Here is a 7,541-nt window from a genome sequence, read left to right on the forward strand (position 1 = left end):
CATGTTAATAAAAAACAAAATAAAATGAGATCAATGGAAGAACACTTAGCTAATGTGCACAAGGCCTTGGACTTGGCCCAAGCAGTACTAAATATATACATAAATGTTTTACGATATTTTTAAATTTATTTTTTATTTTTTGCCAGTCCCAGGGCTTGAACTCAGGGCCTGAGCACTGTTTCTGGGCTTCTTTTTACTCAAGGCTAGTACTCAACTGCTTGAGTCACAGTGCCACTACTGGCTTTTTCTGTTTATGTGGTGCGGAGGAATCAAACGCAGGGCTTCCTGCATGCTAGGCAAGCACTCTACCACTGAGTCACATTCCCAAACTGTGTTTTTACAATTTTTAAGAAATGTTTTTTGCTTGTTTGTTTGCTGATCTGGAATTTACAATCCTCCTGTTTCTACCTTCTGAGTGTTAGGAATATAGGCACATATTGTCATACTAGCTTACATATAATAGTTTTTTTTTTAAGAAACAGACACATACAACAAAAGACAAATGTCATCCTACAGTGCACTTCTTTTGCAAACAGAGGTTAGAGCCACTATAAAGAAAGCCCAGCAAAGAGCTATGGATAAAAAAGCGTAAGAAAGAGACTTAGGCTTTTAGTGAGGAGCTTGGAATGCAGTCAGCTTAGCTTTATACATTTTTCTTTGAGAAAAATCACATGTTTACCTACCTGTTCTTGAAGAAACAAGTCATTGGCAGTATGCACTACTTTTTCCACAGTATGATGCTTCTAATGCTATGAGTCTCAATGTCTGCCATCATGGTAAAAACAAGGATGGCATCAACTAGAAGCTGACAGTATTCTGACTGAAGTACATGATTCAGGACAGACTCCACATCAACAGAGAATTTAATCTCCCCTGGAATCCCTTACCATAGAGTAAAAGAAAATCATGTCATAGGAGCCCACTGCGAGAAGCATCAATCCCTGGTCTGAAAGGCAATAAAAACTCTGTAGCTGTGAGTACAGATTAACCCCCTTTAATGTAATGAGTGAATTGATTCAGTCTTTGTGAAAGGCAATCTAGCAAGACATACTGAGAGTCAGTCATAAAAGTGTCAATGCCCTCTAACCCATAATCCTATTGCTAGGAGTATATCCTAAGAAAATAATTCAATCAAAGAAAAAAGTCCTATGTGCAAGAGTGTTTATAGCAGCATTAGTCACAAGTGGAAAACTCAAAGGAATCCAAATGTGGAAATGGATGCATAATGGCCTATCATGGCAGAGAAACTTCACAAGTTTGTATAGTTAGTTGAAAGAATAAATCTGATGACTGTGGATAACAGAAAAATTTAAGTCGATCTTAAATTATATATATCCATCTGTATATATATATATATATATATATATATATATATGTAATATCCATTATCTGTAATATACAATTAACATATAATTACATAAAACACTTATATGCCACTAGAATAAAATGGGCATTAAAAAGTGTAAAGTTATCACCTTTACATTTTTTTAGGTATAAATTTGCTGAGGGTGGGTCATGCACTTATAACCCTAGCTACTCAAGAAGTTGAAATCAAGAGGATCAAGGTTCAAAGTCCGTCTGGGCAGAAAAGTTCATAATGACTCTCCCATCTCCAAGATAACCAGCAAAAATCAAGACTGGAGGTAATGGTTCAAGTGGTAAAGCATCAATAATGAGCAGAAATGAGGAGTAAAATTGCGAGCTCCATTTCCAGTATAATAAAAGTGTGATGTTGGGCTGAGTCTGTAACTCAGTGGTAAAGTACTTGCCTAGCATGTGTGAGATCCTGGATTCCAACTTCAGACTCAAATAAATAAGAAAAATTAATCATAAATAATGAATAAATAAAAGAGGCAGAAGGTTATTTTAGAGAGAAATAGACTGCTTAAATGCACAGAAAAGAGATATTACAGAAAAAGGCCTGTAGGCAACATATAGGCCCTAAGCATTATAAGCATATTATAAGGCACCCCAGCTGCTATCTGTAACAATCCCAGGGGTTCTGAGAATTTTCTACCACCCAATCTTATCACTCCTAGCTTATTACTACAAAGAGAAAATATGTACTATATGTCTGTGGATTGTGGCAGTATTTTCTATCCATGGATATGTATTAGCATCATTAAATAACATTTAAAAACACCGATTCTTAGGCTCCCTCTCTGATGATTCTATTAGGACATGTTGTGGAGTCCAAGGAACTCCAAGCTTTAATTAGAATGTAGGATCACTATAAGTCTACAAGATCCTACTAGACAAAGGTGAGAATGAAAATGATGGGGAATATAAATCATTTGTTCTTAGATTACTAGCTCTTCTGCTCTTTTCAACTCCGATGTAATCTCACATAGACTAATGTTTGAAAGAAGCTGTTATTATGTAATTAACATAATATACAACTATTTACTAATGTTTCTATTCATTAAAAAATTCTCTGCTTTCTTCAAATGCACTTTGTATTCAGTTGATATATAGAAGCATAGGTTTGTTACTTTAAAAAGTTATCACTAAAATATTTCTAACGGGCAATTCTCTATCATACAAATGTAAACGACAGAAGCTTAACTCCCTAGTTGTTGCAGAAGGAAGAACAAAACCTTCCACAGAGAGTCCATGACACTGCAAAGCAGAAAAAACATGTGGTTACCTGGTACAAGCTAAACAACTGAGAAGTTAAAAGATGAGACTTCATCTTTCTAAGTGTGTGTCATGGGGTGCATAATGAGTAATCACAGGGAAGCATGAGACACTATGGCTGCTGTTTCCTTGCCATGGAGTCATAATCCCCAAGTTCTAAGATGTACAGTTAGACTACAGAAGGTACCTCAGTTCATCTTCTACTTAGGGGAGTGTGATAGGTAGGGAAGATCTACCAGTCCTCAAATTCAGACTGGGAGGATATCATGCTAGGTTCCACAGTCTTCACAAAAAGGCCTTAAGAAGAAATTTTAGGCTATGGGAAAAATTTGAGATATGCATTTATTGAGCACATGCAATTGGCACATGCCACAGTTAGGCATCACACCCCCTGCATTACTTTGGCTAAAGCACTTACTGTCTTTCAACACTATGAACATTTTACTGTTTCTTATTCTTTCTCTCTGATAAAATCAAAGTTCCATAAGGACAGTAATAAATATTACATCAATATCCTCTCCATCACTTCCAACTGTTTATTAAAAAGCAGCAGAAACTAATGACTTTAGTTTCTAAATAAGTCAAAACACTCTATATTAAACAGCTGGAGAAACATTACAATCCAAGAAGTTTACTAGTTTTACTAAACATGCTTTTCCTCACAACAAATCAAAGAAAGGTTGGACAAATGGGATTGCATAAAGCTCCAGAGCTTCTGCATGGCAAAGGACATAGCTAGCAAGATCAATAGAAAGTCCACGGATTGGGAGAAGATCTTCATTAGCCATACAATGGACAAGAGTCTCATATCTAAAATATACTTGGAACTCAAAAAATTAAATCCCCCAACAATAAATCCTCAAAGAAACAACTGCCCAATAAATAAGTGGGCTAATGACTTAAAGAGAAACTTCTCTGAAGAAGAAAGAAGGATGGCCAATAGACACATGAAGAAATGCTCAACCTCCCTAGCCATCAAAGAAATGCAAATCAAAACAACATTGAGATACCACCTCACGCCAGTTACAATGGCAAAAATCAAGAACTCTAATAACAACAGATGCTGGAGGGGATGTGGACAGAAGGGAACCCTACTGCATTGTTGGTGGGAGTGTAAACTTGTTTAACCACTTTGGAAAGTAGTACGGAGGTTCCTCAAAAGACTCCACATAGAGCTCCCCTATGACCTAGCAGTCCCACTTTTGGGCATTTACCCAAATGTTTACAAACAAGACCACACTAAAGCTACCAGCACAACTATGTTTATTGCAGCATTATTTACCATAGCTAAGATATGGAACCAACCCAGATGCCCCTCAGTAGATGAATGGATCAAGAAAATGTGGTATATATACACAATGGAATTCTATGCCTCCATCAGAAAGAATGACATTGCCCCATTTGTTAGGAAATGAAAAGACTTGGAAAAAATTATATTAAGTGAAGTAAGCCAAGCCCAAAGAAACACAGGTCCCATGATTTCCCTTATTTGCAATATCTAGTATATGTATGAGTCAAGCAGAAAAGGTCAGATAAGGTGATGTTAGGAAAATGAATCCTAAGATATGTATTTTAAATGTTTTTTTTCTTTCATGCATTTGTTTCTAACGCAATTATAAGATTATTTCTTTGTTGCTTTGTATGTCCCTCCCCCACAGTATAACCCCTGCTTTTACTGTATTTGATGTTGGTATAATTTGTGGAAGGGAAGGGGAAAAACAAGTCATTTAAATAAGGATACAAGTGGACCTGTTGCAACAATGAGAAGTACAAGTTGTCATGTCAAAAAGGAACTTTACAACTTGGGGGGGGGGGGAGGATGGGAAGGGATGGGAAGGGTAAACAAAGGAGGAGGCTACAATGCTTGATAAAAAATGTACTCACTATCTTGCCCATGAAATTGTAACCCCTCTGTACAGTATTTTCACAAAAAAAGAAAAAAACCAAAAAACATGCTTTTCCTGTATTCCATATACCAAGTAAGTATGTGCAAAGAATTGGCAGTCTTCAAATATATGTGCAGTTATGTCACATTCAGACTCTAAAAGGCATGTGTTGTGCCTCTTACATTAACATCCCAAGCCCAGGTTTTGTTTCTGACACAAAAGATCTAATCACAAGACACAGGCCTTCTCTTGTATAATTGCAGTCTTCTACTTAGGCATCTGGCTTATGAACCATTTGGCCTTGCATAGTAGCTGCTATTTAAGAAGTAACCATATGTTGAAATGAGATTAGAATCCAGAGCCTTGCCCATGCTAGGCAAGCACTCTACCACTATCTCCAGCCCTAATATTTCTTATCTTAGATTCCTTTTTTTTTCTCTGTGTGTCACTTATTCAGCTCTAGGTAATAGACTTTTCAGTTTCATTTATTTTTACCATTTAATTTAATCTGTAATTATATGCTTAAGAAATTTGTCTAGTTCTGTGTTTTGTGTTATAAGTTGCACATCTTATAAATAAATGTAATCCTTTCTAAAACAACAACAAAAGGAAGTAACCATTGCTTCAACTCATTTATTAATAGATACTTCATAGTGTCTTTACATGTTGTCTGAGAAGAATAGCCCTTAATGCAGGTAAGTTGAATTAGCACAATTCATGCATAACTGGAGACATAAAATATATATGTGTCTTGATGGGTGCCAGTGGCTTATGACTGTTAGCTACTCAAGAGGCTGAGATCTGAGGATCAAGATTCAAAGATGCCCAGACAGATTAAAGGTAAGTTCTTGAGACTTATCTTCAAATAATCACCAAAAAGACAGAAGTGGAGCTGTGGCTCAAGTGATAAAGTGCTAACCTCAAGCAAAAAAGCTCAGGGACCCAGGCCCTGAGTTCAAGCACTAGGACTAAAACAAAAAAAATAAATCTGTCAGGATTGGAAGCGTGGCTCAAGTGGTAGAATACTAGACATGAGCAGGAAAGCCAAGTGAGCATAAAAGCCTTTGGTTCAAGCCCTAGTACTGACACAAAAAGTGTTTTTGTCATCACCATGTTACAATGGCTGAAAGGAAAGCAAGGTTTAGACACTGTTTGAAAGGAAGATACTCAGAGCCAAAAAACTAAGGAATCAATGTTCACATTTTCTATACCAAAATAATCACCTGATTTTGTCCCTGGAAGAACATTAGTGTGCTGAAGGGATAAATACAACTAAATGTTTTGAAGTCCAGAATGAAGTGTTCCTTAGATCAAGGACCATAAAGCAAAAATTGCCTCATGGACAAACACATTTTTCTGGACCTCAAAAACTGTCATCACCATGATATCATGTGTCTTGGGCAAAGTAGGCCTTTGGGAGGAAAAATTTGGTCACACCAAGCAAATCTTTGGGCCAGGCATAGCACTATATTACTTCAGTCCCAACACTTTGGAGGCTAAAGCAAGAGGATTTCAAATCCAAGTTTAAATAGCCTAGGCTAAAAAGTGAGACCATTTCTCAAAATAAAGCAAATAAATAGCAATAATAACAAAAGAATAAGACAGTCTTTTGACTGTTAGCGTCATTATGGCTTTGCACTTGTTTAATAATTTTTATCCAAGAGGACTATATGTAAAAGACACAATTGTCCAGAAACTGCATTTATTTCACTTTAGTGATATGTGGTTACAAAAAGACAAATAACAGAGCTTACAAGAGCTCCAAAGAAAGCTGGCTCTTTAGTATCAAATTGTTTTTTAAAATTTTATTTTACTGTAAAGATGCTGTAAGAGGGGTTACAGTTACATGAGTAAGGTAATGAGTACATTCCTTGCATTTCAGCATTGTTACCCCTCCTTTGTTGTTCTCCCACTATCCCTTTCCCTTCCCCACCTCCCTTTTTCCCCCCACAAAGATGTAAAATTCATTTCCAATATAGTGTCTTGTGTGTATCAGTATTGTAATGAGTCATCCTTTTAGCATCAAATCTTTTAAGCAGCCACAAATGCATGTACTCCAATGTCTCAGTGTCCAACTATTTCCTGAAGAGAAGATATGATTTAAAAACATCTAATTTACAAATAATACCACTAGCTTGGCACTGGTGACTGACACCTGTAATTCTAGCTACTCAGGAGACACATCTGAGGATCACAGTTCAAAGCATCCAGGCCCTGAGTTCAAGCCCCACACCTGACAAAAAATACCACTGCAAAAATAATGAAAAGAGACTAAATTATCAAACATGTCACAGTAATAAATCAACTATTTTATTTAGATCTTTTCTTCTGGGTTTTGTCTGTCTGAGTATATGATCTTTATATAATTCTACCTATGTATTATGTCTTATACAAGCCAGGGAGATTGAGGATTTAAGGTAGAGAAAAAGAGACAACAACAATGTGTGATGCTTACTTTCTGCAAAGTTTTCCAAACTTTTTGATAAAATCCAATTAGTACTCTATTCAGTGCTCCATCCAGCTTCCTCCAGCATTGCCACTGGCCCTGTTGACTATCTCTGGATGGCTGCTGGTCATATGCACTAGCAAAGGACCCACTATTGGAGCCATACAGGCTCCAGGGGACATGGCAGAAGAGAGGAAAGAATATAAATCAAAAGTAGTCTATTTCTTTGATAAAGTATTATAGCAAAGTCAACAATAAATACATTCTTTAGACTTATAAACCACACACTAAATGAAATAGCAAAGACAAAGAGGAAACAGGGAATCTAGAAGACATACACAGCTAATAATGCTGTCAAATTATATTTGTTTAAGAAAGCAATCTGGTGATATATCAGAGCCATAGAAATAATGAACACAAGTAACATACTCTGTGTGTGTGTGTGTGTGTGTGTGTGTGTGTGTGTGTGTGTGTGTGTGTGTGTGTGTGTGTGTGTGTGTGTGTGTGTGTATGGTTTGAACTCACACTTGCTGGGAAAGTGTTCTACCAGTAAAGCTACATCCTTAGCCCTT

General features: G+C 36.6%; 1 long non-coding RNA gene across 2 annotated transcripts in view; it reads left to right on the forward strand.

Annotated features, from left to right (window-relative positions):
* LOC138840293 (uncharacterized) overlaps positions 1–2,325 on the forward strand; it is a 240,599-nt gene extending 238,274 nt beyond the window's left edge. For both annotated transcript variants that reach the window (XR_011376059.1, XR_011376060.1), the window contains exon 6: positions 1,492–2,325. This is a non-coding gene — a long non-coding RNA (uncharacterized lncRNA). The remainder of the gene's footprint in view (positions 1–1,491) is intronic.
* Positions 2,326–7,541: the final 5,216 nt, after the last annotated feature.

Source organism: Dipodomys merriami, unplaced genomic scaffold (assembly GCF_024711535.1).
Source record: "Dipodomys merriami isolate MVZ:Mamm:240054 unplaced genomic scaffold, mDipMer1.0.p SCAF_3, whole genome shotgun sequence".
NCBI lineage: Eukaryota > Metazoa > Chordata > Mammalia > Rodentia > Heteromyidae > Dipodomys > Dipodomys merriami.